Source organism: Vipera ursinii, assembly GCF_947247035.1.
Source record: "Vipera ursinii genome assembly, chromosome: 7".
Lineage (NCBI taxonomy): Eukaryota > Metazoa > Chordata > Lepidosauria > Squamata > Viperidae > Vipera > Vipera ursinii.
Genome location: NC_139521.1, coordinates 75,660,111 through 75,682,011, shown reverse-complemented (window position 1 = coordinate 75,682,011; position 21,901 = coordinate 75,660,111). Strand labels below are relative to the sequence as shown.

At 47.7% G+C, this 21,901-nt stretch overlaps 1 long non-coding RNA gene across 1 annotated transcript in view; it reads right to left on the bottom strand.

Moving 5' to 3' along the window:
• LOC310643138 overlaps positions 1-21,901 on the bottom strand; it is a 366,287-nt gene that overhangs the window by 217,381 nt on the left and 127,005 nt on the right. Inside the window, exon 2 of the long non-coding RNA XR_014493017.1 lies at positions 14,523-14,632. This is a non-coding gene — a long non-coding RNA (uncharacterized lncRNA). The remainder of the gene's footprint in view (positions 1-14,522; positions 14,633-21,901) is intronic.

The window sequence follows — 21,901 nt, the reverse complement described above, 5'->3', positions numbered from 1 at the left end:
CCTCCAGGGAGAAGGCTGTTGTGTCTGTGTCTTTGCAAACTTCGGGATCCCTGTAATGAAGAAGACAGAAGAATACTGAGAAAGTCATGGGTCAAGATCTCCCTCTCCCAGGGGTAGGCAACCTCGGCTCTTTTATGACTCATGGACTTCAACTCCCAGAATTCCTGAGCTTGGCTGGCTCAGGAATTCTGGGAGTTGAAGTCCATGAGTCATAAAAGAGCCGAGGTTGCCTACCCCTGCGGCCTGTCCGGTCGTGTTCCGCCTCAAGGGGGCAGCGCCCAACCCCGTTTCTTGGCTGAAGGAGCCAGCATTGTCCAGCATGAGTACAGGTAGTCCTCGACTTACGACACTTCATTTAGTGACTGTGCAAAGCTACGACGGCGCTGAAGAGACCGTTTTTAAAACACTTACGACCCTGGCAGCATTCCCCAGGGCCATGTGATTTACATTGGGATGGTTGACAATAGACTCATATTTATGATGGTCGCAGCTTTCCGACACACACACACCCCTCCCTCTTTTGCCTCTTCCCCCCTCCCCCCAACGCCCCCCCCCCCGCCACTCACTCATCAGGGGCCTCTGCTTCTGCAGCTCGACCTGCCAGGCGTCGGCAATGTGGGTGAGCAAGAGCTTGGTCAGGTAGCGGTGGGCCCAGAAGTTCCAGTGGGTGCCGTCGGCCGCATGGAGGTGCTGCAGAAACCGGAAGTGGTGGTGGAGGTCCACGACGTCGAACCAGAACTCTCGGGCCAGGTTGCCGCTGTAGAAGTTGGCCTCGATCATGTCCCGGGCGGACATCTTGTGCGGTTGCTGCCGGACAAGGACACGGGAAGCGGAGGCATTCCTGACGTTACACGAGGTAGCCCTCGACTTACAGCCGCTTGTTTAGTGGCCGTTCAGAGTTACAAGGGCCCTGGGAAAAGGGGACTTAGGGCCACCATGCCCACTTAACCACGGTTGCAGCGTCCCCGCGGTCACACGACCAAAATTCAGACGCTGGGCAACGTGACTCATATTTGTGACGGTTTGCGGTGTGTGTGTGTGTGTGTGTGTCACGCGATCCCCTTTTGTGTCCGTCTGACAAGCCAAGTCAGTGGGGAATCCCTGGAGAACAATGTTGCTAACTTAACAACAAAAACGACCGTGGCAAGAAAAGTCGTAATGAGGGGCAAAACTCTCTTAACCGTCCAGCTTCACGACAGAAATCTCGGGCACACGGATGGCCGTTAAGTCAAGGACTAGTTGCTCATTTCCAGCGGTGGCAGTGGAGTTTTTGAACTAAACAAGGCCCTGAATCTGTCACCGAGTTTTAGAAAGCTGAATTTTATTGATGGGTGTGAAGCTGGACCGTGTGGTTGGTTAGACAGGGCACAACCCCACAATGTCCTCCAAAAAGGGGGAGTGATTGAACAAGGAGAGAAAGAAGCAAGAGGAAGGAAGGAAGGAAGGAAGGAAGAAAGGAAGGAAGGAAGGAAAGGAAGGAAAGGAGGGAAGGAAGGAAGGAAGGAAGGAAGGAAGGAGAGATTGGAGGAAGAAAAAATGAAAGAGAAGGAGCATTGAAGGAAGGAAGGAAAAGTGAAAGAGAAGGAAGAGAAAGGGAGAGAAAGAAAAAGAAAGAAGGAAAAGAAAGAGAAGGAAGGAAGGAAGGAAGGAAGGAAGGAAGGAAGGAAGGAAGGAAGGAAGGAAGGAAGGAAAAGTGGAAGAGAAGGAAGGAAGGAAGGAAGGAAGGAAGGAAAGAAGGAAGGAAGGAAGGAAGGAAGGAAGGAAGGAAGGAAGGAAGGAAGGGGAAAGAGATTGGAGGAAGAAAAAGTGAAAGAGGAGAGAGGCATTGAAGGAAGGAAGGAAGGAAAAGAAAGAAGGAGGGAAGGAAAGAAAAGAAAAAAGAAAGGGAGAGAAAGAAAAAAGAAGGAAGGAAAGAAAGAGTGGAAGAGAAGGAAGGAAGGAAGGAAGGAAGGAAGGAAGGAAGGAAAGAAAGAAAGAAAGAAAAAAAGAAAGAAAGAAAGAAAGAAAGAAAGAAAGAGAGAGAGAGAGAGAGAGATCATGTCCCTCAGTTGCTGGATTGGGGACGATGGGTCTTGAACCCTACACCATTTCAGACAAACGGACACTCAGTCTCTTCTCAAACAACTCCTGTTGTTGGAGAAAACCACAATTTCTGGAGGCAACTGATTCTACTCTTCTCATGGCCAGGAAAGTCCTCCCTACTTTTACGTTGGTTCTCTCTACCCCCATTTTTTATTTTTGGGAAAATACGTTGACCGCCTCTTCTCTGTGACAGCCCCTCCAACATTGGAAGACCGCTATCGTGTCACCCTTGGTCCCGAGACAGAATAACAGAGGTGGAAGGGAACTTGGAGGTCTTCTAGTCCAGCCCCTGCTCAGGCAGGAGACCCTCTGCCATCTCAGTCCTCTTCTTAAGAACCTCCAGAGGTGAAGCAACCTCTGGAGGGAAGCCCTTCCACTGATCAATTGTCCTCACAGTCAGGAAAGTTCTCCTCAATTCTAGGTTGCTTCTCCCCTTGCTTGTGTTGTGGGAAGACTCCCGATATTGTGGAGCAGGCCTTTTCAACCTTTCCACCCATTGTGCCACTTTTAGGATACGGCAACATCCGAGGACCACCGGTCGCCTAGCAAGGGGTCAAAAACTTGATGACCAAAACAAAAACAAAAAAAGGAAAAAAGTGATGAAGTACAGGTAGTCCTCAACTTACAGCACTTCGCTTAGTGATACTTCAAAGTTACAATGGCTCTGAAAAAAGGGCCCCCACAAGCCACAGCCGAGCAAGACACCTGCCTGCCTGCCCGGTAGCGCTCTTCCTCCTGTCCGAGGTTTTCATGGTGGTGAGCATTTCTGTTGAGGATTGGCAGCGGGGGTGGGGTGGGGTGTGTTTGGTTTTTATTCCCCCCCACCGTCTGCTGGGTGGTTGCAGCAGGTTTTGGTCACTTCCCATGACCCTGGGACACTGTGACCGTCATAAATATGAATCAGTTGCCAAGCATTGGAATGTAAGTCACAAGAGCCTGGAGATGCTGCAACATTCCAGCTGATCGGCACTTCTTCTGGGCTCAGCAGAAGCGCCAGGATCGGTGCTGAGCTCCAGCTGGATCCTGGCGCTGATCCTGGCGCTTCCGCTGAGCCCTGACAGCCCTGCGGCTCCAGCCGTCTCTCGCTCAGGCTTGTGCAGTGCTGCCACCGGTTCAACTCGTTCCCCTCCCCCGCTACTTCTCTAGGATGGTCGCGTACCACCTGCCAGGTGCCAATGTACCACAGGTGGTACCCATACCACTGGTTGAAAAGCCCTGTTGTGGAGCACTGTGTTTTTGCAGGAGATGTCAGTTGGACTCCGAAGAGGGCCAGGTAGCCCTCTGGGGGACCTGACACAGTCACCCCAAGGAAGCAACAGATCCTCTCACCTCGAAGATGTATCCGCGGGCGTTTTCCGTGACGGCCAAGGCTGTGCTCCAAATGATGAGAGTGCTGGGAGGAAGAACTTCGTCCATTGCTCGAAAGAGTTTTTCTGCGTTCTGGCGGTATTCCCTGATAGCTTTGGGCATCGGGGGCTCCGTGGGGAAGTCATCATGATACCTGTGTGGAAGGGAGAACCAGGATACGCTCACTGGAAGTACAGGCTGTCCTCAACCTACGACAGTTCATTAGGTAGATGATAGATAGATAGATAGATAGATAGATAGATAGATAGATAGATAGATAGATAGATAGATAGATAGATATAGATGGATGGATGGATGGATGGATGGATGGATGGATGGATGGATGGATGGATGGACAGACAGACAGACAGACAGACAGACAAACAGCAGATAGATGATAGATATGATAGATGATAGACAGACAGCAGACAGATGATAGATAGATAGATAGATAGATAGATAGATAGATAGATAGATAGATAGATAGATAGATAGATAGATAGATAGATAGATGATAGACAGACAGACAGACAGACAGACAGGCAAGAAGAAAGCCTTTCTGATAACCAGAGAAAGCATAGATAAGGGGCGTTGCCTTACCTGAACGCCTTTTCTCAGCATGACTGATGGAAAATCCACCACAGAATGGGACATACCAAAGCCTCACTGTGTCTGTGGGTGGGAAGTAGTCTGGGCCCGCATCCCACTATCTGGTACTACTCTCTGGAGAACTCTCCTACCAAACGTGGCATCTGCCGAGGCAAAGCGATCTACTTTATAATATCTTACAAAAGGTGAAGCTAAAACTCCTGAAGCTGAAACTCAAATCCTTTGGCCACCTGATGAGAAGGAAGGACTCACTGGAGAAGAGCCTCATGCTGGGAAAGGTGGAGAGCAAGAGAAGAAGGGGACGACGGAGAAGGAGGTGGCTGGATGGAGCCAGCGCTTGTCCGAGGACGTCTCCGTGGTCATGTGGCCGGCATGACTAGACGCCAAAGGCGCACGGAACGCTGTTACCAATGAAAAATACAACCTGACCTTGTCTCTGCCTAAAGAATGAACCAAGCTTTATAGGACCAAAGAAGACCAAGTCAAGAATAGGAAGAGTTGACTGACTTGATCTCTGGGCAGGAAGACCAGATTAACCCAATCTATGGTGGATTCTCCCTCGGCCGTGCTGGAGAATGTCTAGCTTTTATAAGTGGGCAAATGTGGATAGATTTTGCCCGCTCGCATCGCACTCAAGGGTAAAAGAAGCACAGCATAACAGAGTTGGGAGGGACCTGGGAGGTCTTCTAGCCCAACCCCCCCCACACACACTCAAGCAGGAAAACCCTGCTTGTTTAGTGACCGTTCAAACTTACAACGGCACTGGAAAAAAGTGACTCGTGACCATTTTTCACACAACCGTTGCAGCATCCTACCGTGGCCCCGTGGTCAGAATTCGTATGCTTGACAAGTGATTCGCATTTATGACGGTTGCGGTGTCCCGGAGTCACGTGATCCCCCCCCTTTCGTGACCTTCTGAGACCAGCAAAGCCCAGGGGGAAGCCGGATTCACTTAACGGCCGTGTTACTAATTTAACCACTGCAGCGATTCACTTAACAACGGTGGCAAGAAAGGTCATAAAAATGGGACAAAGCTCCCTTAACCAATTTCTCACTTAGCAACATAAATTCTGGGCTCATTTGTGATCGTAAGTCAAGGACTTCCTGTATCAAAGAAAACCCTATTATCAAAGAAGCATCCACATCGCCCCAAACCACCCCGATCCATTTGTGTGTGTCTGTGTGTGTGTGTTTACCTGTTCAGGTCCCAGAGGCAAGAATGCAGGATAACAACATCTGGGACCAGGTCAGCCTTCAGATCCGCTCTGAAGTCATTCAGGATCCCCTCCACGTAGGGCGAATAAACGCGGGTGATGAAGTAGAAGCGCACCAGGTGGTGTGGGGTGCGGTACTGACGCACCTGGCGGTAATCGTTTCTGGAAGACTCCTTATCTTCCACTACGCAGTCGTTTGCAAAAGGTTCCTTATCCTGCAAGGGAGGATCAGCACCGAGGAAGTCTTCAGTAAATACAAATAGAGGGCCATGAAGTCAGAAGGGCCAGCAGACCCAGCCTACTGGGAAGCAAGACACCCTCCCCCCCCCCCACACACACACTTTGGTATTTAACCAACATCCAGTGTACCAAGAGGAGAAAATATTTGTTGCCCGGGTTTGAACTGTGGGGTCCTAGCAGTTCTCTGAGCTTGGTGTGTGTGTGGGAGTTTCTTGGCAGATGTTTCACTGTAACATCACCAGGGCTAGAAGAGAGTGGGGTTGGCAGACAGCAGGAGAAGGAGGAGGAGGAGGAGGAGGACTGTGGGGCCCTTGAGGCTCTCTGAGCTGGGTGGTTTTCTTGCAGACGTTTCATGACCCAACTAGGTAACATCATCAGTGCTAGAAGAGAGTGAGGTTGGCAGAGAGAGGAGGAGGAGGAGGAGGAGGAGGAGGAGGAGGAGGAGGAGGAGGAGGAGGAGGAGGAGGAGAAAAAAGACTGTGTGGTCCTTGATTCTCTCTGAGCTGGGTGGTTTTCTTGCAGATGTTTCATGACCCAACTAGGTAACATCATCACTGCAAGAAGGGAGTGGGGTTTGTAGAGAGGAGGAGAAGGAGAAGGAGAAGGAGAAGGAGAAGGAGAAGGAGAAGGAGAAGGAGAAGGAGAAGGAGAAGAAGAAGAAGAAGAAGAAGAAGAAGTAGAAGAAGAAGAAGAAGAAGAAGAAGAAGAAGGAGGAGGAGGAGGAAGAAGGAGGAAGAAGGAGGAAGAAGGAGGAAGAAGAAGAAGAAGATGATGATGATTGAGGGATCCTGGATGTTCTCTGAGCTGGCTTGTTTTCTTGCAGACGTTTCATGACCCAACTAGGTAACATCATCAGTGCCAAAAGGGGGGGAGGGTTTGCAGGGAGGAGGAGGAGGAGGAGGAGAGGGAGGATGGGGTCCTTGGAGTTCTCTGAGCTTGGTGGGTTTTTTGGAGATGTTTCGACTGGATCACCTCATCAATGTTATCCTACCTCCTTCTTGAACTGATGATGAGACCTACCTGGGTAATGAAACATCTGCAAGAAAACAATGGAACTCAGAACCAAGGACCCCACAGTCCTCCTCCTCCTCCTCCTCCACCTCCTGCTCCTGCCCCTCCTCTCCCTGCTCCTCCTCCTCCCCTCCTCCTCCTCCTGCTGCTCCTCCTCCGCTTCCTCCTCCTCCTGCTCCTCCCCCCTCCTCCTCCTGCTCCTCCGCTTCCTCCTGCTCCTGCTCCTCTCCGCAAACCCCTCTCCCTTCCAGCACTAGTTGGGTCACAAGGAAAGGGCCAAAGGCCAGAGACCCCTCCCTTCCAAGCTCTGAGCTAGAGAGCAGGTTGCTCTGGGGGAGAGACGGGGTACCTTTTTCCTCAGCTGGGCCTCAGTCAGCATCTCATCCGTCTGCAGGAGATAGACCAAGTCTTTATATATGGATCGATAGTCTGCAGGGGGGAAAGCAAGCAAGCAAAGAGACACAAACCCATAGAGACAGTGCCCTCTTCTCTTCTTTTTCTTCTGTAGTTCTTCGCTTCCCTTTACTTGATCAGGGACGGTGCCTTTTTATTTTTATTTTATTCTAGTTCTTCATTTCCCCTTACTTGATTAGGGGCAGTACTTTTTTATTTTATTTTTATTTTTATTTCTTGACTTCACTTGATTAGGGACAGTATCTTTTTATTTTTATTTTATTTCTTTATTTCACCTTACTTGATTAGGGACTGTCCCTTTTTATATTATTTTTATTTTTGTAGGGAAAAGAATTCAGACCCGGGTCGATAAGAGATGCTCTGAACCAGCCAGGCAGCCTCGTCTCTCCCCAAAAAAACCTTGACCAACTGCCCGCTGAACTTTTATTCACCTCCTTTTTCTGAATACCAAATACAACATTACATAAACCCCATCAATCTCAAAAAAAAAAATAGGATACGTAGTGATAATTGGATAGGCCGTGAGAACTTCTCAGGTGCCTATGAGATCATTACAAAAACGAGATACTAAAAGATATATGTGAAAGCTCTATCGTAGCGTTTCCCAAACCTCCCACAAACCATCCTCTGCTACCAGGAGAGTGTGCTCATCCCTGCAATTCACGTAGAGGCCGATAAGAAATGTTTGGGAAAGCCGAAGGTTGGGAGGCCAAAAAACCGGCCGTTCCCACAATTTTATTTCTTCACTTCATATTACTTGATTAGGGACAGTACCTCTTTATTTTATTTTATTTTATTTTATTTTATTTTATTTCTTCACATTACTTGATTCAAGGCAGTACCATTTAATTTTTATTAATTCACTTTACTTGATTAGAGACAGTATCTTTTTATTTTTATTTTATTATTTCTTCACTTCACTTGATTAGGGACAGTACCTTTTTATTTTTATTTTATTTTATTTCTTTATTTCACCTAATTTGATTAGGGACTGTCCCTTTTTATTTTTATTTTATTTTTTATTTCTTCACTTCCTATTACTTGATTAGGGACAATACCTCTTTATTTTATTTCTTCACATTTACTTGATTAAAGGCAGTACCATTTTATTTTATTTTGTTTTATTTTATTTCATTTCTTCACTTGGCTTTATTGCTGATTAGAGACAGTACCTTTTTATGTTTATTATATTTCTTTATTTCACTTTGCTTGATTAGGGGCAGTACCTTTTCATTTTGCTTCATTTTATCTTATTTCTTCACATTACTAGGTTGGAGACGAGACAGTACCTTTTTATTTTTTTTTTTTATTTACTTCTTCACTTCACATTACTGGAGTAGAGACAAGTAGAGTTTTGTTTTGTTGCTTTGTTATTTTATTTCTTCACTTCGCTTGATTAGAGACAGTACCTTTTCATTTCACTTTTATCTCATTTTATTTTGCAGGGCTGCGGCTGAAATTTGGAAGGATTCAAGGTCCTTTAGCTTTAGACTCCCGTTTCTCAGCTTCCAGCTGTCGCAGTTTTCGCAAGCCAAGCAAACCCTGCATGGCTACTTTAGGGCAATTCTGCTTTATTTTGCACAAAATTCTTTGCAGCCTCCTCGCCTTGCCAAAATGCAACTGGGGGCTAACGTAGGTCTTTGACGTCCGTCCGTCCGTCGTGCTGAAGGACAGGTTAGCATGACCCGTCTCTGCGCCTGGCCCCGTTTCAACAACCGCATCCGAGGGACCAGGAAAAAAAAAAGTCACACTCTCGGATTGTTCCAAAATGGAGACTTTATCTGCTCGCTGGAGTAAAGGAGAAAGAAAACTGCTTTTCCTGAAGTAGATTTGCATGGCCTGTACGGGTCATCCTCGACTTACAACACTTCGTTTAGTGACCGTTCAAAGTTACAATGGGAAGAAAGTGACTTAGGACCGTTTTTCACACTGAAAAACAGCCATTGCAGCATCCTCGTGGTCATGTGATCAAAATTCAGACGCTCGGCAACTGGCATGTACGTATGACGGTTGCTGTGCCCTGAGGTCACGTGATCCCCTTTTGCGACCTCAGTTGGGAAGCCAGATTCACTCAACAACTGTGTTGCTAGCTTAACAGCACCAGGGATCCACTTAACGACTATGGAGAAAGGTCGTAAAAGGTCGCTAAATTCACTGAGCAACTGTCTTGTTTAGCAACAGAAATTGTGGTGATAAATCGAGGAATTTCCATACAGTTAAACCTCACTTTAGAACCACAGTGAAGCCCAACATTTCCCTCGCAAAGCAAGAGAGATTTAAAGTGAGTTGAGCCCTATTTTACGACATGTTTGGCCACCGCTGTTAAGCACATCCCTGCAGTTCTTAAGTCCATCACATGGTCATTAAACAAATCCAAATTCTCCCCACTGACTTGGCTTGTCGGAAGCCAGCTAGGGAGGTTAGAGATGGTGATCACATGACCCCCTGGGACACTGCGACCGTCGTAAATACGAGTCAGTTGCCAAGGGTCTGAATTATGACCACGTGACCCTGGGGACGCTGCAACGGTCGTAAGTGTGAAAAACTATTAAGATATTTAATGTAATAGCCGGAACAATAAAGAATATAATAGGCCAGAAGACACAGTTATAGTTGATTGATGGGAGAGTGTGGGCTCTTGCATGAGGGAATCTACATTGTGATTGGTTGCTGGGCGATAAGGGGGAGGTTCCCTTTTTTCCCGCCTTTTTAAAAAATTCTGCGTGCTCTGCAGGCTGTTCTGCGATTTACCTGACAATTTACCTCAGGATGTAGCGATGGGCCAGACTATCTTGTTTGCTATAATTATAAATGTAAAATATATTGATATAAAACTATGGGTAGTCCTCGACGTACAACCACAAATTGAGCCCCACATTTCTGTTGTATTAAGTGAGGCAGCTGTTAAGCGGGTTTTGCCCCATTTTACAACCTTGCAACTCAGACTGATTGCTTGAGCCTACACGGGTAGTCCTTGACTTATCACAGTTCATTTAGTGACCGTTCAAAGTTACGATGGCACTGGGGACTTGTGACCTTTTTTTGCACAGCCCCAAATTTCCTTTTCGAATGAGACAGGAGGTTGAGTGATTTTGGCCCCACTTTGTGGCCTTGCTTGCCACCGTCATTAAGTGAATCGCCGCAGTTGTAAAAGTTAGTAACAGGGTTGTTAAGTGAATCTGGTGTGTCAGAAGGTCGCCAAAGGGGATCACATGACCCCCGGGGATGCTGCGACCGTCATAAATGCAGGGAGTGCTCAACTTACGACGACAATCGAGCCCCAAATTTCTGTTTGCTAAGGGAGACATTTCTTCAGTGAGTTTTGTCCCATTTTACGACCTTCCTTGCCACAGTTGTTAAGAGAATCCCTGCAGTCGTTTGACTTGCGACGCAGTCGTTAAGCGAATCTGGCTTCCCCCATTGACTTTGCTCGTCAGAAGGTCAAAAAAAGGGGATCAGGTGACCCCTGTCACACTGCGACCGTCATAAATGCGAGTCACTGCGACCGTCATAAATGCGAGTCAGTTGCCAAGCGTCTGAATCTTGATCCCGCAATCATGGGGATGCTGCCACGGTCATAAGTATGAAATCAGGTCCTACGTCCGTTTTTTCAGTTCCATTCTAATTTTGAACGGTCATTAAACGGACGGTTGTAAGGCGAGGACTACACCCAACCTTGGGCGATATCCTTTTCAGCCCCCAGTTCCTAGCAATACTTACTCGAGTCTCCGATCACAACCACAAATTTGTTGTGAAGCAGCTGCTGGGCCTCCTCCGAAGTAAAATCGTGTATCTCTGCCAAAAGGAAGCTGACTTTTTTCATGGCAAAAGCGGACTCGGGTCCCACCTCGGGCTGAGATTCTCTCCTGCCGGAAAAGACAGAAGACAGTCAAAACCAAGAGAGAACAGAATAAAAGACTGGCAAAGGACCTTGGAGGTCATTTAGTCCAACCCCCTGCTCCAGACAAACGGCCTCTTCTTGAAGACCTCCAGTGATGGAGCACCCACACCTTCTGGAGGGAAGCTGTTCCAGGGGTTAGTTGTTCTAACTGTCGGGGAAATGGTGGGTTAAAACACAAAACTAATTCCTCATTCCTTCACGGCTTCCAAATTCTTCCCATTCTCTTGGTCAAGACCCTTGGCGTTACCTACCACAGAGAGACCTGATAAGCTAAATATTTAGGACAGGATGTTTTTCTCAGCCTGGACGCAATTAGCTTATCAGAGAGAGAAAGAGAAAGAAAAAGAGAAAGAGAAAGAGGGAGAAGAAGGAGAAGAAGGAGGAGGAGGAGGAGAGAGAGGGAGACAGAGAGAGAGAGAAAGAGAAAGAGGGGGAGAGGGAGGGAAGGAGACAGAGAGAGAGAAAGAGGGAGAGAGAGAGAGAGAGAGAGAGAGAGAAAGAGGGGGAGAGGGAGGGAAGGAGACAGAGAGAGAGAAAGAGGGAGAGAGAGAGAGAGAGAGAAAGAGGGGGAGAGGGAGGGAAGGAGACAAAGAGAGAGAAAGAGGGGGAGAGAGAGAGAGAGTGAAAGAGGGGGAGAGGGAGGGAAGGAGACAGAGAGAGAGAAAGGGAGAGAGAGAGAGAGGGAGGGAGGGAGGAGGAGACAGAAAGAGAAAGAGGGGGAGAGGAAGGGAAGGAGGGAAGGAGACAGAGAGAAAGAAAGAGGGAGAGAGGGAAGGAGGGAGGAGACAGAAAGAGGGGGAGAGGGAGGGAAGGAGGGAAGAGGAGACAGAAAGAGAGGGGGAGAGGGAGGGAAGAGGAAAGAGAGAGAAAAAGAAAGAGAAATAGAGAGAGGGAGGGAAAGAGAGAGAGGGAAGAGAGAGAGAGAGAGAGAAAGAGAGGGAATAACAATCTCAAGCAAACAATCACCAACGAGGAGCTGAACTGCAAACTGTCAGAACAATAGCACCATTTCCCTGGGATGGAGACAAACAGAAAGGGAGCTAATTGCGGATTCCTCTTAACGCCTAATGTGAGAAAGGGGAGGGGCCATAAGTGTAAGAACTCAAAGGCAATAAAAGATAGAAGAGCAGATATTTTTATGGTTGGGGTGTTTCTCTAAGGGTGGGGGATCTTGCTGCCCAGGAATGCTGGGGGTTCTTAGCCTGGTGTTGAGTTACGCAACTGAGTCAGATCTTTGCCAAAAAAGCTTTATCCCCGGACCAAATAACAGATGCTTGGGAACAGATTCCAGATCAACCTTGTGATCCATTTCAAAGTAATATCTCCTATTTATAGAGAGACAAACAGATGGTCCTCGACGTACAGCCATTTAATTAGCGACCGTTCAAAGTCACAACAGCACCGGGGGTAAAAAGATACAAGTTATGACCGTTTTTTCACACTTACAAGTCCCGTTGCCGCCTCCGCGGGGTCACATAATCAAAATTCAGACGCTTGGCAACTGCTTCATATTTACGACGGTCGCAGTGTCCCGGGGTCACGTGATCCCCTTTTGCGACCTTCTGACAAGCAAAGCCAATGGGGGGCAGCCGGTTTTACTTAACAACCCTTGTTACTAATTTAACACCAGCAGTGATCCACTTAACAACTGTGACCAGAAAGGTCATAAAATGGGGCAAACTTCACTTGACAAATATCTCACTTAGCAATGGCAATTTTGGCCCCGATTGTGGCCGTAAGTTGAGGACTACCGATATATATCACTTCTAATCCAAAGCTTGAATACAGTATAACTGAAAGAAAAATAGAATTCTTTTAATTTTAATTCTTTTAATTGCCATTTGCCTGAAATGGTATAGGGTTTCCTGCCTGAGCAGGGGGTTGGACTAGATGACCTCCAAGGTCCCTTCCAACTTTATAATATTATTATTATTATTATTATTATTATTATTATTATTATTATTATTATTATTATTATTATTATTATTTTTACATTAAATTTACATTAAAGAATCAATTGCAGGTCGTCCTCGACTTGCAATCCCAATGTGGTTAAGTCAGACATTTATTAAGTGAGCAGATCACGTGACTCCTGGGAGGCTGTGACCGTCATAAGTACGAGTCAGTTGCCAAGCGTCTGGATTTTGATCACCTGACCCCCAGAGAGGCTGCAACCATCGTGTGAAAAAAACGCTCGTAAGTCAGTGGTTTCAATGCCAACGTAAGTTTGAAAGGTCACTAAACGAAGTGTTGTAAATCAAGGATTCCCTGCCTAGAGCATTTTTCAACCTTGAATGCATCGCTACAACCCAGGTTGGTCGAAAAAAGTGGGCCAGCTGGGATGAACACACCCATACTCTCAAGCAGAGGCCCGTTTTTTTTTTTACATACAAATACGAAACTTCTCACTTTTTGCCCAGATCGATAAATTACTCTCCCTTCCTGGAGTGAACCTAAACTCATCTGCCTACACTCCTTGATTTGGCTTGTGGCTGTGGTTGTGTGGAAGTGGCCAGGTCAATGGTGTAGTAGGAAGAAAAGTCTCCATCGTGGTTCCTCCAAGCGGTTGACTCAGCCTTCCATCCTTCCGAGGTGGGTAAAATGAGGACCCAGATTGTTGGGGGCAATTAAGCTGACTTTGTAATAATGCCGCTTGGGGTGTGTGTGAAAGCCCTAATAAGCAGGCATAGACATAGAATGAAGGCTACTGCTAAGCTTGTAAGCCGCCCTGAGTCTTTGGAGAAGGGCGGGATATAAATGGAATTAAAATAAAAAATAAAAAAAATAAACACGGCAACTGCTTTGGGAAGAAGGTTGTAATTTGTTGCAGAGGAAAGCCAGACAGAAAGATGGATCCCCACAGAAAAAGAAGGGCCGAGCACATGTGGGTAGTGGGTTTTAATACCCACCCTGGAGTCTATTGTCTGGAGTTATTTCCTGTTTCAAGCTTTGCATTTCCTTTGTCAGGTATTCTGTCCTGAGCCTAGGTGTGCCCTGGTTGTGGGTATGTCTTATTATGTCCCCTGCGTCCCTGGGGCTGATGTTGACTCTGGAGATCTTCCTTCCTAATCCGAGTTTCCTGACAAGATTAACACCTCTGCATTTCTATAGAGTTGGTGTCTGCTTGGGGGAGGGAGACTTGGGGCTATGGAGAAAACCTGGGCCTGCTTGTCTGCCTCTTTAACTTCTTTTTAGGAAATGTATTTTCCTGCCCTTTTTAATAGTTGTATACTGACTCCCCACAGTATACAATGGGATTAAATGGGATTAAAAGGTGGAAGACACCTTTCCTGGTTGTTGCCTTCGTCTCTCTACCAGCCACGAAGAAGAGAGATGAGGGGGGGGGTGTCACCCAACTCTTATTTTGATCAAAATAAAAGTTGCTTGCTTGATGAAACCTCGGCTCAAGAGTTTCTTTGGGGTCTTTTAAATTCCTGAGTAACGGCTGGGGCAATGGTGAGGCTCAGTGTGGAACCTTACAACCAGTTTGCAAAGCCACTCCAGGCCCTGGAACACACCAAATACAAGGGGAACAGCCTTCCTCCCCCTCCCCCTCCTCCCCCTCCCTGCAAACCCCACTCCCTTCTAGCACTGATGATGCTACCTAGTTGGGTCATGAAACGTCTGCAAGAACACAACCAAGCTCAGAGAGCATCAAGGATCCCTGAGTTGTCCTCCTCCTCCTCCTCCTCCTCTCTGCCAACCTCACTCTCTTCTAGCACTGATGACGTTACCTAGTTGGGTCATGAAACGTCTGCAAGGAAACCACCCAGCTCAGAGAGCATCAGGGACCCCAGTCATCCTCATCCTCCTCCTTTTGACAAGATTATCACATCTGCATTTCTATAGAGTTGATTTCTGCTTGGGGGAGGGAGACTTGGGGCTATTGAGAAAACCTGGGCCTGCTTTTCTGCCTCTTTAACTTCTTTTTAGGAAATGTATTTTCCTGCCCTTTTTAATAGTTCCTTCTGGGGGGTGAGTGGGGGGCTGACTTCCCACAATGGTTGGGATGTTAAGAGAAGGCGGACTTCGACTCCCAGAATTTCCCCCCCCTCCAGCGATCATCAGCAATGTTAAGATGAGTGGATTGGCCCCTCTGATCTGATCATCCAAAGGACCGACAAAGATAGTCCTTGACTTAGGACCACAGCCGAGTCCCAAATTTCCATTGCTAAGCGAGAGCTGTTAAGCGAGTTTTGCCCCATTGTACGACCCCATTGAAGGCCACTCTTTGCAAGGCAGCAAAGTCCACATTTTGGACCGAAAGGACTGCTGGTTTGAAAGTGGGGTCCAAGAGGCCATCTAGGTTAAAATTTGAGCAGTCCTCTCTCAATGGGGGGGGGGGAGACACACACACGACATCCTCTGTCACCACTCGACAACGCAGCCCTTTCAGCAGTTCCAAGGCGGCTCCCCACCCATTTGCACCACTCAGGTGACCCAGGGGACACCGACAAACCTCCAGGTGGCCTCAACGGCTCTCAGAGAGAGTACTAATGAGCAGATGACTGCAAGAAATATAAATCCTTCCACCCTCCGCCCTTCAGTCAGAACTGAAGAAGCTCCTCGGATGAGGAGCGAAAGGTTTTCGAGGAAGTCCAGTTGCCTTTCGAAAAAAAGCCCCTTTGGGATTAAACGGCAGGCATCAAAATGAGATTTCATTGCATACCGCTCTCAAAAAGTATAAGGTAAAGTAAAGGTAAAGGTTCCCCCGCACGTGCGTGCTAGTCGTTTCCGACTCTAGGGGCCGGTGCTCATCTCCGTTTCAAAGCCGAAGAGCCAGCGCTTGTCCGAGGACGTCTCCGTGGTCATGTGGCCGGCATGACTAGACGCCAAAGGGGCACGGAGCGCTGTTCCCTTCCCACCGTATAGTGGCCCCTATTTTTCTACTTGCATTTTTTATGTGCTTTCGAACTGCTAGGTTGGCAGAAGCTGGGACGGGTAACAGGCGCTCACTCTGCTACGCGGCACTCGGGATTTGACCCGCCAAACTGCCGGCCTTCTGATCGACAAGCTCAGCGTCCTAACCCGCTGAGCCACCGCGTCCCTCTGAAAGAGTATAACCACCTCCAATTTACACTGCCTGAACGTGCCAAAATAAAATAAAATAAAATTATGCATATATGCCCACATACACGCCCAGAGAAACAACGCAGTTTAGTTCGGATGTACCTATACACACATGGGAAGGAAAACGAACCTCGCGGGTTTGCCAGACGGATGGCAAAGAGAATAAAAGCTGGTCCTACTCGAAAGTGCCCAAGGCTAGGTAGGATCCGTGTAGTATCTCCCAAACCAACGACACAGTGACAACCCCACAGTTTTTGATCACAACTTGGCAGCAGGACTTTATGGCCCTGCTATGCTCAGGAGTCTGCAAGACCCAGCCTTGACTGGCTGGCTGGCTGGCACAGGGCTCGGAGACGCAAATCCAATATCTGAGCTTTCACAGCGAGAAAAACACCTTGAAGCTTCTGCGTGGAAATTTCTCCTTTTCTGTTTTCATCACCCAGGAGTGGAAAACAAGCAGGCTGGCTCAGGAGGAGCTCTGAAGCAGGGGTCCCCAAACCCCGGTCCGTGGACCGGTACCGGGCCACGGCACGCCGGCAACCGGTCCGCACAAACAAGCAAAGCCCCATCCGCGGGATGCAGGCAGCAGACAAAACCACGCGCCCTCCGGTCCGCGGAAAAACCTCTCTCCACGGAACCGGTCGCTGGTGATGCCCAAAAGGAGGAGGACTTCTGATCTAGACTTTTCTTAGTTCTTGCCGGTCCTTGACTTACGACCACAATGGGGCCCTTGTTGCTAAGCGAAACGTTTGTTCAGGGACTTTTGCCCCCATTTTAAGACCATTCTTGCCACCGTCACGAAGTCAAACCCTGCAGTTGTTAAGTTAGAAACCCGGTCGTAAAGCGAAGCCGGTTTTTCCCCCCACCCCCCCATTGACTTTGCTCCTCAGAAGATCACGAAAGGCCATTTTTCTTGATAGGCGAGAATTTCAACACGAAACCATACCAAGCCTTTTCTGAAAGTGCCGGGATAACTTTGAACGTTTTTAAGGAAGACGGAGATCCATCTTGGGAAGAATAATCTAACCCGTAAATTTTCCACTTATGGAATGCAACCTCTTTCCCTCCCTCCTGATTCCTTCCTTCCTTCCTTCCTTCCTCTTTCCCTCCCTCCTGATTCCTTCCTTCCTTCCTTCCTCTTTCCCTCCCTCCTGATTCCTTCCTTCCTTCCTTCCTTCCTCTTTCCCTCCCTCCTGATTCCTTCCTTCCTTCCTTCCTTCCTTCCTCTTTCCCTCCCTCCTGATTCCTTCCTTCCTTCCTTCCTCTTTCCCTTCCTCCTGATTCCTTCCTTCCTTCCTCTTTCCCTCCCTCCTGATTCCTTCCTTCCTTCCTTCCTTCCTTCCTCTTTCCCTCCCTCCTGATTCCTTCCTTCCTCTTTCCCTCCCTCCTGATTCCTTCCTTCCTTCCTTCCTTCCTTCCTTCCTTCCTTCCTTCCTTCCTTCCTCTTTCCCTCCCTCCTGATTCCTTCCTTCCTTCCTTCCTTCCTTCCTCTTTCCCTCCCTCCTGATTCCTTCCTTCCTTCCTTCCTTCCTTCCTTCCTTCCTTCCTTCCTTCCTTCCTTCTTTCTTTCTTTCTTTCTTTTTCTTTCTTTTTCTTTCTCCTGCCCTCTTCTCATTTTTTTTCCTTCCTTCCTTCCTTCCTTCCTTCCTTCCTTCCTTCCTTCCTTCCTTCCTCTTTCCCTCCCTCCTCCTTCGTTCCTTCGTTCCTTCGTTCCTTCCTTCCTGTTTCCCTCCCTCCTGATTCCTTCCTTCCTTCCTTCCTTCCTTCCTTCCTTCCTTCCTTCCTTCCTTCCTTCCTCTCTCCCTCCCGATTCCTTCCTTCCTTCCTTCCTTCCTTCCTTCCTTCCTTCCTTCCTTCCTTCCTCTCTCCCTCCCGATTCCTTCCTTTCTTCCTTCCTTCCTTTTCTCCTCCCTTCCTCCCTCCCCCCCCCCTGCCATCCATAAAGAGCTGAAGAAGCTTCTGGGAAGTTTGGGAGAAGGATGACCTGAGCGACGGAGAATCTCCATCTAGGCATTTCTCCGGGATGGTAGGAGGCGCTTTCTTTCTTGAGCAGGGGTCGGACTAGAAGACCTCTAAGGTCCCTTTCAGCCCTGGGATTCTGTAACTCCGCCACCAGCCTTCGGGGGAGGGGGCAAGCCAGAAGGCGCGAGCCGGCTCTTTCTTTCTTTCTTTCTTTCTTTCTTTCTTTCTTTCTTTCTTTCTTTCTTTCTTTCTTTCTTTCTTTCTTTCTTTCTTTCTTTCTTTCTTTCTTTCTTCCTTCCTTCCTTCCTTCCTTCCTTCCTTCCTTCCTTCCTTCCTTCCTTCCTTCCTTCCTTCCTTCCCACCCACCCCGACCGCGGAGGAGAGGCGAGTCGCCTTTTTATACCCGGGCCGGGCTTTCCGCAAGGCAGAAATTCAACCGGGGAAGCTCTAACTTTCCCCAAACGCCCACCCCACCCGCCCACCCCCTCCCCTCCCCTCCAGCCGAGGGGAACGAAATACCTGCCGGAGCCCCGCTCGGAGTGCAACCGGCGCGTCTCTGTCGGAGTCCCGGTTCGCGGAGCGGCCCCGCAGCCTGGCACTCCTCCTCCTCCTCTCCTCCGGAGCCTTCCAGCCGGATTCGCTCGGAGCTCCGAAGCGGCCGGTGCAAAAGGACGAATGTGCCCGGCCGGAGGCAGGGCTGGCCAAGGACCAGGTGGAGCCGGAGGGGCGGGATTTGGAGGAAAAGAAAGGAGGGGAGGGGGGGCCCCCGCGAAGGATTCCCACGCCAGCCGGTGGTCCGAGAGCGCCGGAGAGCAGCCCGGCTTTCTCCGGACGAGGGGTCGCCACTCCGAAGGCCCGCTTTGAATTAAGGACTGGGGAAAAGAGACCACCGGGAAAGCGCCGCATACCCCGGAGAAAGTGAAAGCGGCCGGTTGGGGTTCTATAAGCCAGCGTTTCCCAACCTTAGGAACTTGAAGATGCGTGGACTTCAACTCCCAGAATTCCCCAGCCAGCTATGCTGGCTGGGGAATTCTGGGAGTTGAAGTCCACGCATCTTCAAGTTCCTAAGGTTGGGAAACGCTGCTCTAAGCGGTTGCCCAGAGACCTCCTGCCCTCCAAAGATCCCTCTGCTTGGCTGGACTGGCTTTTTTTTTTCCCCTCTCCCCTGGAAAACAGTGGGGGGGGGGGAAAGGAGTTATTTTAGGAAGCTGGGAACTCTGGAGCTAAAAGGTTGAAGGGTGGGTGGGGTGGCAGTCTCAGTTCACCTCCGGAAAGTAGGTTTTGCTCTCTGTTTACGTAGAGGTGGCTTGGCCCTCCGTCGGTGTTGGGGTGGGGTGGGGTGGGGGGGTACTTGGGGGTCCCTTGGTGGTTTGCTGCTTGTTTACAGTCCCACCAACACTGTATATGAAGCCTCCTGTGTATATACAGAGAACAACCCCCCCTCCCTTCTGGCACTGATGATGTTCCTTAGTTGGGTCCTGAAAGGTCTGCAAGGAAACCACCCAGCTCAGAGAGCACCAAGGACCCCAGTTATTATCTCCTCCTCCTCCTCCTCCTCCTCCTCCTCCTCCTCCTCCTCCTCCTCCTCCTCCTCCTCCTCCTCCTCCCTCCTAGCACTGATGATGTTGCCCAGTTGGGCCATGAAAGGTCTGCAACGAAACCACCCAGCTCAGAGAGCATCAAGGACTCCACAGTCCTCCTCCTCCTCCTCCTCCTCCTCCTCCTCCTCCTCCTCCTCCTCCTCCTCTCTGCAAACCTCTTTCCCTTCTTACACTGATCATGTTACCTAGCTGGGTTATGAAACGTCTGCAAGGAAGCAACCAAGCTCAGAGAGGACAAAGGACTCCACAATCCCACAGTCCTCTTCTGCTACTTCCTCCTCCTCCTCCTCGCTGATGACGTGAACTATTTGGGTAATGGAACATCTGCAGGAAACCACCAAGTTTGCAGAACACCAAGGGCCACGCAGTTCAATCCTGAGTTACAAATATTCTGTCGGGTTTGTTTTTTTTCCCCCATCTTGCTCTTCTTCCCTTGAATTCCCTTCCCTTTTTTGCCTGGCTGGCTGGGGGATTCTGGGAATCGAAGTCCACACATCTTAAAGCGGCCAAGTCGGAAAAGGACTAAGTTTGGGAGAGACACTGACAGAAAGATTACTTGCCAGTAAAAGGTAAAGAGCAATGCAGAAAGCGTTTAACGTAGAAACCCAAACAGAATTGATTCCGCCTGAAAGCTTTATTCATCTATTCACGCTTTCCGTTCTGACCCTCAATTGACACCAATTGCTATATATACTTTCCCGGAACAAAGTATGTCAGAGATGGGTAAAATGCAAACCAGCTTATTTTAGCCAGTTGAAAACAAAAGTCACTTTTCAAGCATGCGCAACTTTGGCCCCAATAGGGAAACATTTTCCCATTAACTTGAACCCCTCTGAAGTCTTTCAGTTCCTCAAAAAACCAGGCTGGTCTGAAAAAGCCCGAGCTGGCTAATTCTGCACTGGGGGTGTCGACACTGAGGGAGGGAGGGGCAAAAACTGTCCAGAAGTGCAATGACCCCAGTTGTGTTTTTTTTATTTTTTATTTTAAAAAACATGCTTTGCAAGATAGATTAGATAGATAGATAGATAGATAGATAGATAGATAGATAGATAGATAGATAGATAGGCAGACAGGCAGACAGGCAGACACATGCATAGGAGATAGAAGATAGATAGATAGATAGATAGATAGATAGATAGATAGATAGATAGATAGACAGACAGACAGACAGACAGACAGACAGACAGACAGACACATGCATAGGAGATAGATAGATGGATAGATAGATAGATAGATAGATAGACAGACAGGCAGACAGACAGACAGACAGATACATAGGAGATAGAAGATGATAGATATAGATAGATAGATAGATAGATAGATAGATAGATAGATAGATAGATAGATAGATAATAGACAGACAGACAGACACATGCATAGGAGATAGATAGATAGATAGATAGATAGATAGATAGATAGATAGATAGATAGATAGACAGACAGACAGACAGACAGACAGATGCATAGGAGATAGAAGATGATAGATAGATAGATAGATAGATAGATAGATAGATAGATAGATAGATAGATAGATAGATGATAGATAGATAGATAGATAGATAGATAGATAGACAGACAGACAGACAGACGCATAGATAGAAGATAGATGATAATGATGATAATAATAATAATAATAATAATAATAATAATAATAATAATAATAATAAGAAGAAGAAGAAGAAGAAGAAGAAGAAGAAGAAGAAGAAGAAGAAGAAGAAGAAGAAGTTGGAAGGGACCTTGGAGGTCATCTAGTCCAACCCCCTGCTAAGGCAGGAAACCCTATACCATTTCAGGCAAATGGCTGTCCAGTCTCTTCTTAAAAACTTCCAGTGTTGGAGCATTCACCACCTCTGGAGGCAGGTGGTTCCACTGGTTAATTGTTCTCACTGTCAGGAAGTTTCTCCTTAGTTCTAGGTTGCTTCTCTCCTTGACTAGTTTCCATCCGTTGCTTCTTGTCCTGCTTTCAGGTGCTTTGGAGAATAGCTTGACTCCCTCTTCTTTGGGGCAGCCCCTGAGATATTGGAAGACTGCTATCATGTCACCCCTCACCCTTCTCTTCATTAAACAGACAGACAGACAGACACATGCATAGGAGATAGAAGATGATAGACAGACAGACAGACAGACAGACTACATAGATATATAGGTAGTAGATAGATACATATATGGATAGATAGATGGCAGACAGACGAGATAGACAGGTACATAGATACATAGGAGAGTTGGATAGATGATAGATAGATAGATAGATAGATAGATAGATAGATAGATAGATAGATAGATGATAGATAGATAGATAGATAGATAGATAGATAGATAGATAGATAGATAGATAGATAAATGCATTTTTTATTTTCTTTTTTAAAAAAACCTATATGCTGGCTATCTCCCTATCAGGTGACCCAAGTCTCGATTAGTGTTAAACAGATTTTATTTCATTTTTTTAATTT